This window comes from Balaenoptera acutorostrata, chromosome 4 (genome assembly GCF_949987535.1).
Source record: "Balaenoptera acutorostrata chromosome 4, mBalAcu1.1, whole genome shotgun sequence".
Classification (NCBI taxonomy): Eukaryota; Metazoa; Chordata; class Mammalia; order Artiodactyla; family Balaenopteridae; genus Balaenoptera; species Balaenoptera acutorostrata.
Genome location: NC_080067.1, coordinates 40711607 through 40722158, shown reverse-complemented (window position 1 = coordinate 40722158; position 10552 = coordinate 40711607). Strand labels below are relative to the sequence as shown.

The following is a 10552-nucleotide window of genomic DNA, read 5'->3' as shown; positions in this document are numbered from 1 at the left end:
CCTTTCTCCACTTGCCAGCCTCCCACTCACACATTTGTTACCTCATTCTCCAACTTTCTTCATTCCTTAGCCAATTCAACACATCTTTTGACTGTCCTTCTATTGTTCATTTTGACATTTCTCTGTGCCCTTTAATTGTCCACAATATATACATGAAAAGAATGTTTGGTTCTGGGTGATTGTGAAATCGTACAACTCAAACGGGACTCGAACCTAGCCAAAACCCAGACTGGGACTTGAACCCACTGTCTTTTAATTGAGATTGCACACCTGGTCTCTCAGGACTTAATGAAGCTCAGGTTCTATATGTCTCAGCACAGAAGGAATTCGGCGAGAGACAAAGTAATGAGTAAGAAGGGATTTATTTAGAGAGATATACATTCCATAGACAGAATGCTCTCATCTCAAAAGGCAAGAGTGGCCCTGGAAGAAAAACACTCCAGAAACAGAGTGTGAGCCATCTCAGAAGGCGAGAGGCCCCGAAATATGGGGTGGTTAGTTTTTATGGGCTGGGTAATTTCATAGGCTAATGAGTGGCAGGATTATTACAACTATTTTGGAGTAGAGGCCCTGGATTTGGGCCACCGCCTGCTTTTTAGCCTTTTATGGTCAGCCTCAGAACTGTCATGGCACTGGTGGGTGTGTCATTTAGCATATGCTAATGTATTACAGTGAGCATATAATGAGGCTCAAGGTCCACTGGAAGGCGAATCTTCTGCCATCTTGGACCTAGTTGGTTCTAATCAATTTATGTTGTATCCTCAATGGCTATGTCATTCTTTTAAATGTTGTACCCTGCCCCCTTCCCTCCTGTTTCAATTGTGTTTCTTCTCTTTTAATTTTCTTATATAGCATTAGATAATATATATGAAAGCACTCTGTAAATGATAAAACACTGTACAAAATGTTAGTTATTTTCAGAATATATTCCACTGCCTAGCACATTGTGGGTACCCAATGATTTAGTAAAGCATTATATACTCTGTCCTAATTTTTAAAACCATGTACATTGGAACATGACAAGATAGGGAAATTTTAACAGCAGAAGAACAGGTATGTTAATCTCTAAAGTATATGTAGCACATTATAATAAATAAAAACAAAAATTACCAAGACCCCAATTGAGAAAGGTAGAGACAAAATTCACAAATTAGGTAGTACAAATAGTTAATAAACATGATATGCTATTTTAAATATTTTGGCATCATTTTCCCAGCCTTCTGAAATCCCATAAAATGAGAGAAGAAAAAAATTTTAAGTAAAATATGGCAATATTGGAAAAACAGGTAGAAGGTCATAAGCAGAGAAAAATGTTTCTGGCAGGAGTGCAAAATGGCACAACTACTTTAGAAAATACTTTGGCAGTTTCTTATAAAGTTAAATATACACATACCATACAACTCAGCAATCCTATCCTAGGTAAGCGCCCAAGAGAAATGAAACTTTTATTTACACAAAAACCTATATGCAAGTGTTTATAGTGACTTTATTCATAATCTCCAAAAACTGAAAATAGTCCAAATGTTCTTGAACTGGTGAATGGATAAACACACGTTGGTACATCCATACAATGAAAGGCTACTCAGCCAAAAAAATGGGGGGTAGGGGGGCACTCAGGGAGGAACTATCAATACAGGCGGCAACATGGATGAATCCCAATGCATTATGTGGACTGAAGGAAGCCAGACTCAAAGGCTACATATTGTACAATTCCATTTATTTGACATTTTGGAAAAGACAAAACTATAGGGAGTAAAAACGTATCAGGGGTTTCCATGGGCTGTGGGCTGGCTGGAGAGGCTGGCTTCAAATGAGCACAGGAGAATTTTTTGGAGTGATGAAACTATTCCATATCTTGATTGTGGTGGTGGTTACACAACTATTTGTGAAAATGGTTTATATTTGTCCAAACTCATAGAAGTGTACACTAAAGTTTTACTGTACGTAAATTATACCTCAGTAAACCTGATCCCCCTTACCCCCCCCCCCAAAAAAAAGCAATTAAAAAATTCTGAAGAATATATAGAAGATTCCAGTCCACTAGCATATGAATGATAGTGAACTGGAAAACCAGTCAAGAAATCTGCAACTACACACAGGTTTAGGAAGAGGCCACTAGATGGTGGTATTAATTTTTATAATAGAGCCCAGGAAATGCTGGAAGCTCAGAGATCACAGGCCTGGAGCAGTTTTTTCCAAAATTTTCCTATAAATCCATAGCTATAACTCCTGCTGTCAAGCCTTAAGCTGCATTGGTTTCTGTGTTTTTGCTAAGCTAGGTCTCCCAGCCTTCCACTGATTCTAGGAAGCCATCAATATCCTTCCAGTTAAATTCTCTCTCTCTCTCTCTGCTTTTGTTTTTGTTTTCTGAAACAGACCAAATAACAGAACTACTAAGGCTGTTAACCAACTTTTCTTTTGTTTGTTTTGTTTTTCTTCTTACTTTTCATTACATAGAATTTTGAACATGTATGAAATAAACAGAATGGTATAATGAACTCCAATATCACCAAACGTCAATAGTTATTGATAATCTGCCATTCCTTATTCATCAAACCTTCATCACTTCCAACCCTCATGCAAATGGTTTTTTACAGTCATTTTTCTAATGAGATAAATTTACATTATTTTGAAATGCACAGGTTTTTTAAAAAATAGGCTTATTTTATGTCAGCAAAATTGAGCAGAACGTACAGAGATTTCCCATATGCCCCTTGTCCCCACACACGCACAGCCTCCCCCATCATCAACATCACAGAGTGGTACATTTGTGATAGCTGATGAACTTATACTGACACATCATTATCACCCAAAGTTCATAGTTTACATTGGTGTCATACATTCTGTGGGTTTGGACAAATACATAATGACATATAACTATCACTATGGTGTCATACAGAGTATTTTCACTTAGCTAAACATTATCTGTGCTCCCCTTATTCATTCCTCCCTCTCCCTAACCCCTGGCAAAATGCACAAATTTTTTTTTTTTTTTTTTTTTTTTTTTTTTTTTTTTTTTTTTAAGGATTTTCTTATTTATTTATTTATTTATTTATTTTTATTTTTTGGCTGTGTTGGGTCTTCGGTTCGTGCGAGGGCTTTCTCCAGTTGCGGCAAGCGGGGGCCACTCTTCATCGCGGTGCGGGGACCGCCCTTCATCGCGGTGCGCGGGCCTTTCTCTATCGCGGCCCCTCCCGTCGCGGGGCACAGGCTCCAGACGCGCAGGCTCAGCAATTGTGGCTCACGGGCCCAGCTGCTCCGTGGCATGTGGGATCTTCCCAGACCAGGGCTCGAACCCGTGTCCCCTGCATTAGCAGGCAGATTCTCAACCACTGCGCCACCAGGGAAGCCCAAAATGCACAAATTTTAACTATACAATTCCAATTTGTTTTGGATAGACCTACTTTGGAAGTTTATAATAACATAAAGCAAAAAAGAAAAGGGAAAGTTGTAAGAGAAGACTAAAGAGATAAGTCCAGTAAACAAACTAAAAGTTTACTAGGATTTCCAGGAGGAGTTAATGAAAAGGAAAGAAAAAAAGGAAAAATCAAATATGTTATAAAAGAAAATTTCCCTTAATTCATGAAAGATTTGGAACTTTGTTCAAAAAGACCTAATAAATGTTGAATAAGATTAACAGAAAAACATACATGCACATACCTTCACACATTCTGGTGAAAATTCTGAACTCTGAAAAAAAAAAGAAAACTCCACAAGCTTCCAAATGGAAAAACAGGATACCAGCAAAGGAACAAAAATGGATTGATGGTGTCAACTGAAAGGAAAAAAAAAAGCACAATGTGAGAACTCTGAGTTCAGTTATGTTTGGGGAGTTACTGAAGACTATAGACTATAGCCCGGGAGACAGCCCTTCAGAGAGTTCTGAGGAAGCGCTCAGAGGAGGTAAGGTGGGGAGGTCAATATATGTGTGATTTTGGCAAAGAGGTATATGCAATCAAGCACACATCTCAGTAGAAGATTGCTGCTAGTCACGAGGAGCAGATGTCTCCGTTAATGATTTTAGTGCTTTTCTAGGTAAGAGAAGATGCAAGAAATTTGGTTCATAAAATTTTCTCCTGAAAATATTTCACTGTGAGAAGGCCTGTTCTGCCAGTTTTCCCAGAGCATTAGGGTGCCTCATTTCTGATCTCCACCCTGAACTCCTTTCAGGGTGTGTGTTAAAGGTCAGTGACTACAGTGGCTAGTGACTTCATTCTTGTAGAACCAGATGGTGAGTGACATTTTTTTTGTTGGCAATAGTGAACAACAATAATATAATAATATGTTATAAGTAACTTTTTTTGGTGTAATTCATATCTTGTTTTTGAGCGCTTCAGCCTCAAGTCACAGGAAAGAAGAAATAAAATTTAAAAAAATTGATATCATAAACATGCACATATGCTTTTATCATTAATAGATTACAATTAAAATAACATCACATTTTTGTGCTTTCATATTGGTGTAGACTGACAAGTTCGAAATACGAAGGGTAGATGAGGGGCAAGCAAATCCAATTAATCACAGCTAAACAGTATACATTAGTACAAAGCTTTTTGGAGGACTATTTGGGAATATATTACATTTTAAATATATATTTCGACCCAGAAGTTTCACTTCTAAAATATATATGTGTTTTATTTTTATACACATTTATAATATTGATATAAATTTTATATTTTATGTATGTATTTGGGAGAGTATTGGGAAAACAAACCATCAAACCAGAAAGAACCTAAATGGTCATCAGTATCATAAGTATGAGCCTGGTTGGTAAATCTTAGCAAATCCATACAATGGACTCTGATAGGCCCAGTGTGGACACTGTGTTCACTCTTCAGGTCATTCAGGTGTAGAAAATGGAGGATGGGGGTGGGGCAACTGAAGACAAATAAGGATCATGGCTACCACCGGGAGGGTTTTGTGTTTGGCAGTTTCACTAGCTCTACCAGAACACACCAATCAAGGAAGACCAGTTTCCCAAAGAAAAGGGAGAATGGTGTTAACAGAAATGAGTAAGGGGCACTGACTATGCAAAAAGAGCAGCTGCTCATGACAGTACTGGCTGAAAGTTCCATGCTGTAGCAGTCTTATGCTCATAGTGGTAGTGACAGTTGTTCCCCATTTGCTGAGGTACACAGCCTGGTGGGGGAGTGCTTCCAGATTTGTAGAGGAGTGTCTCAGTCTGTCCCGCAGGAAGACTACCACAAGGCCTTCCAAGGAGGAAACAGCAATTTAGGCATGGCTTGCCTCTGCTCCACATGATGTCAGCAAGGGCAGCTCAACTTGGGGCTGGAAGATTCACTTGCAAGATAGCTCACATACTGGGCTGGTAAGTTGGTGCTGTTGAATGGGAGTTCAGCTCCCGCTGAGAGCCACGGGCCTTTGTTCCCTTCCAGGTGGCCCTTCCCTTAGCGCGTGGAACTCAGTTTTAAGAGTGATTATCTCAAGAGACAGGAAGTGAAAACTACCAGTTTCTTAAGACTTGAGCCTGGAAATTATTCCAGCATCACCTAAGCTGTATTCTATTGGTCACAGAGCCTAGATTCAAGGAAAGAGACATAGACTCTACCTCTCAAAGGGAGAAATGGTAAAGAATTTGGAAGCTATGTTTTTAAAACTGCCCTATCAAGTTCAGGGAAGATAATATATTTTTAGGGTTAGGGTTGGATCCTCTAAAAAACCTCAAGAGTTTAGATGCTCAATGTGGAGTATACATTATGTATGACCAGCTGGCTTACTATGGGTAGTATCTGGCATTGTATTACATTGCTACCTACACCTTAATTACACCAAGATTGCACCATATCCTACATCAGAATTTCTTGACTATCCCTCACCCTCAGAGTGCTTTTGGTCAAAATTCTGCTCTTAAATGAGAGGAATTGACCAAGAGGGATTTGGCTGGTTTTGACGCAGCATTATTAGTTGAATGTCAGCTCTGGATAGCCATGTAGTAACACTTAAACCTCTGGCAGATTGTGGAGAATGGCATAATGAAGACAATTATAAATATCATGAGACGTTTGGAAACTATTTTGTATTTAATTTTTTAGGTAGCCTGTACCTAATCAGGAGACTAAAATATCAAGGATCAGTTTGATCAACCTTAGTTAACCAAGCAGCCTTTTAAAAAAATGACTAATCATTTCATCTTTTTTTTTTTTTTTTTTTTGATGGGTACAAGATATACTAGCTATTGTATGGCTCTCTTGGCTGGCCTGAAAATAGTCAAGGGCAATTGTATTATTCTGGATGATTTTAGATATCACAGTTATATTAGTTGTTGAATTTCTTGTTTTTTGGGGTGTTTTTGGTATCATGGTCAGTATGATCACTTGTTTTAGATTAGAAACTTCTAGTCAGTGTAGACACCTATGTCCTGGACTCCTCCTGATAAGTTAACTGAGCTTTAAAAAATAATAAGTTACTAAGAGGTTTGTTTTGAATAATTGGAAATGCAAGATTACCTGTCCAAACTACAGGTCACAGTTGATAGAGTAAGTACATGAAGACCATCTGAATACACAAGAATAGTCCGGAGGGTTTACACTAAGGAGATACAATTTTTTTATTTATCGTAATCCACAAGTACCAATTACTATATAAATTTATTTGGTCTGGTGGACTTCAATATATTTTGTTATAGCATCTGAATATCTAAGAAAATAATTGGACTATAGCATATTTCAGTAGTCTATGGGTTTTTTTTGTAATTTTTTAAAAAAATTATTTATTTATTTATTTTTGGCTGTGTTGGGTCTTCGTTTCTGTGTGAGGGCTTTCTCCAGTTGCAGCAAGTGGGGGCCACTCTTCATCGTGGTGCGCGGGCCTCTCACTATCGCGGCCTCTCGTGTTGCGGAGCACAGGCTCCAGACGCACAGGCTCAGTAGCTGTGGCTCACGGGCGCAGTTGCTCCGCGGCATGTGGGATCTTCCCAGACCAGGGCTCGAACCCGTGTTCCCTGCATTGGCAGGCGGATTCTCAACCACTGCGCCACCAGGGAAGCCCCTATGGTTTGTTTTTTTTATCCTTGACATCCCTGGAGTTTCTTTGAGGCTCTAGGAAACATCGGTAACAGTAGTAATATCAGTATCAGAGATACAGAGTAGGTGTGTTGGGGTTAGTAATATTAACAATAATAATACAACTATAGTTATAAATTGATATATAACCATATTTATAACTATAGTTAGTATTAACTCTAATAGTAACCTATGGATTTAGGGGTTAGATGACAAATACAATAGCAGATTTTAATTCAAATGATTTATAATATAGCAAAGTCCTTCCATTGGCACCTACATCTGAGTTAAGCCAAAATTGCACCTTTCCTTCCTGAAAATGTCTCAATTTTAAAAACCCTTAAAAATCTACAAGTAAATTATTACATGTAATTCTTTTTTTAATAATAGAAGAAAACTTTGCTGAACTGGAAAAAGATGTTTATCTTCAGATTGAAATGATTCACTGATACCCAGTGTGATAATATTAAACTATGTTTACAAATCCTTTGATACTCCTCCCTTCAAGAGGTGGAGCTTTACTCTCCTTCCCTTGAGTGTAGGCTGGACTTAGTGACTTGCTTCTGATGAAAGGAATATGGTGGAGATTTAAAAAAAATAAATAAATAAAGTGACAGTATGTGACTTTCGAGACTGTGTCATAAAAGCATTGTAACTTCTTCCTTGCTCTTTCTCTTAGATCACCTGCTCTGGAGGAAGCCAACTGCCATGTTGGAAAACTAATCGGCTCTACAGGGAGACTCACATGGCAAGGAACTGAGGCCTCCTTCCAACAGCCATGTGAGTGTGCCATCTTGGAAGTGGATTCTCCAGCCCCAGTCAAGCGTTCAGATGACTGAAGCCCCAGCTGATATCTCACTGCAACCTCATGAGAGATACCAAGGCAGAACCACTCAGCTAATCCATTTCTGAATTCTAACCAACAACTGTGAGATAAAATGTTTGCTCTTTTAAAGTGCTAAGCTTTGAAGTAATATGTTACTCAGCAATAGATAATGAATATAACCAGGAAGGATTAATATTTATTTTTTAAAAGGCACATCTAGAAATTAAGAAAAAAATCTTAAAGCATCAGACAGAAAGAACAAGCTATTTACAAAAGAAACAAAATAAGATGAATATTTCTTTCTTATCAGTAATAGAAGTTGGAAGTCAACAACTACAATTTTTGGACAAGCAAAGATTCAATTTACCTATACATCCTATCTTAAAAAATAATTGAAGAAATTCTCTAACCATATAAAAATTGAATAGAATTTACTCATGACTCTACCAAGATCTTACAGGCAAGATAAAAAAGCACACACACACAAAAGGCTATTTTGCAATATTAAAATCTAAATGGATGCTGACAATATGAATGGGAATTTGTAATATGCTATAAAATTAGTCTTGAAATACAAATAATTTTCACTTACATATTTACATAGCTTAGTATTAAACTATTACATAATTCATCATTCAGCAAGTATTTACTTGTCACTTACTATGAATATGTATTTAAAAAATTTCTCAGCAAGTGAATAGACCTTTGATGCCCACAAATGAAACTTAAGAACTACCATCCCTGCAAAAACTTTCCTGAAACATTGCATAATGTTAGTTTTCAGAAATGTGCTATTTGTATAGTTTGGTTTCCTGTGTAAGCTCTAGGTTACATTTAATAAGTGTGTAACTTTTTGTATTCAAATTTTTTTCCCAAGTTCCATAATCTAATTCATTATCATTTCTCCAGCACTTCATTTTTGTTTTAAATGACTTTGTTAATCATTCAACATCTCTTTGCTGAAGATAAATAATACAGCACATTCCCAATTGATAGATGTGGAAACTGAAAATAAACATGAAGAAATTTATCCCTGGTCATACTGCCAATTTCTGAAAAGGCCATATTATTAATTCAGCCTCTGATACCTTATGACACAATTCACTTGACAAATATTTACTGGATACCTACCATGTGTCAGCACTGTATTGGCCACTATAAAATCAAACATGAAGACAACATAGGCCCTGACATAAATGAGTTTAGAGAAAGAAGTCAGGAAAAAAAATTATAAATGCAAGCTTTAAAGCAAAGTGATAACAGTTCAGAATAACCACATTTTCTAGAGATTAGGAATAGCCAGGAAACTCTTCATAAAATGGGTCATGAGGATATATTTCAAGAAGTTTGACAGGTGACCAATTAATTGGCTATGGGAGTTCAAGAAAATAGAAGCCTAAAATGATCTTGCTTTCCCTTCCTACTTCTTTTTCTTTCTTTCTCATTGAACTAACAATGTAGGTGGTATCTTAACCAGTATGGGTAATTCATGACTGAATGTGAGGTTTGATGGCACTTTCATGTATAAAATACAAGAACTCTCTATTCAAGTTCTGGAGTTATTGATCAAGATACAGTATTGTATTCAAATTTTAATGTCCATCTTCAGGAAGCTAATCTTTTTTTCCGAATAATTTTGAGATGAACAGTTATTTCAACATTTGCATTTATATTTGTAAGAGGCCAGCTATAACATGTTTTACCTTTTAAATGGTGTGAGGTTTAACTTTAATTACAGTTTTTTGTTTTGAGGAGGGGGACGGGTTTGGCCACACTGCGCGTCTTCCGGGATCTTAGCTCCCCAACCAGAGGTTGAACCTGGGCCACCGCAGTGAAAGGGCCCTACCCTAACCACTGGACCGCCAGGGAACGCCCTAACTTTAATTATAGGTTTTAAGTTTTAGTTTTTAGTATTTAATTACCCAATGGAAAGCAACATATATACAGATATATGTATATATGTAACTTGTATATGTAACGTATTTTCTATACATTACAAATTACGATACTGGTTACTCAAGGTTAAGTTCTCTGCAGGGTCATTTCAATAACTCACACCTGTTAACATGAAACACAATTTTAATATTTGGCCCTTACAAGACCTTTAACAATAGCTCAAAAATAGAGGGATGTAACGAGTCTTATTCCAATCTACCCAATGTAACTAGTTTGTTACGCAGACACCAGTTCCCCTACACTTCTTTCACCACTTTGGAAAAACGGACTACAAAGAAACCTAGCGCTTCTTAAGCAGTTTCATTCATTCCATGAATAAGTAGGCACTGTAAGGCACGCGCTTCACCTTTTAGCCAGGCCTTTTTTACCCTTTTGGGGGCACAAAGCGCCCCTGCCGGCTGATTAGGGAATTCCGTAAACTTCAATCCCCTTCCTCTCTTTCTGCCCGGCCCACGAAAGCAGGAGCATCACAAAATTCCCAGCCTGGAGCTTGGGTATTACCCACCCAAGCCTAGTGACGAGCCCTCACAGCGTCGCCCGGGCTTGTAAGGTTGAACCGTATTAACCTTCGGCGGTGGGGGCCGACCTAGCTGAATCCGCCATCACGTGGCCGCAGGGGCCCAATGACAGAGGCCCACGCTTTCCAGGCCGCTGCATGTGCTCACAGAGCCGGAGCTCGCGCAACGCCCCGCCCCGGCCGCACGGTGCGGCCGCATTAATCCTCCCATGAGGTCCCAGCCGCTGGGGC

The 10552-nt window shown here is 38.2% G+C and overlaps 1 long non-coding RNA gene across 1 annotated transcript; it reads right to left on the bottom strand.

The window, feature by feature from the left end:
* Positions 1 to 3061: 3061 nt before the first annotated feature.
* Positions 3062 to 10452, bottom strand: LOC103009438 (uncharacterized). Its single transcript, XR_009008188.1, has 3 exons — positions 10310 to 10452; positions 3661 to 3775; positions 3062 to 3305 (listed from the first exon to the last, which is right to left on the bottom strand). It is a non-coding gene; the product is annotated as an uncharacterized LOC103009438 (long non-coding RNA).
* Between the last annotated feature and the right edge of the window lie 100 nt (positions 10453 to 10552).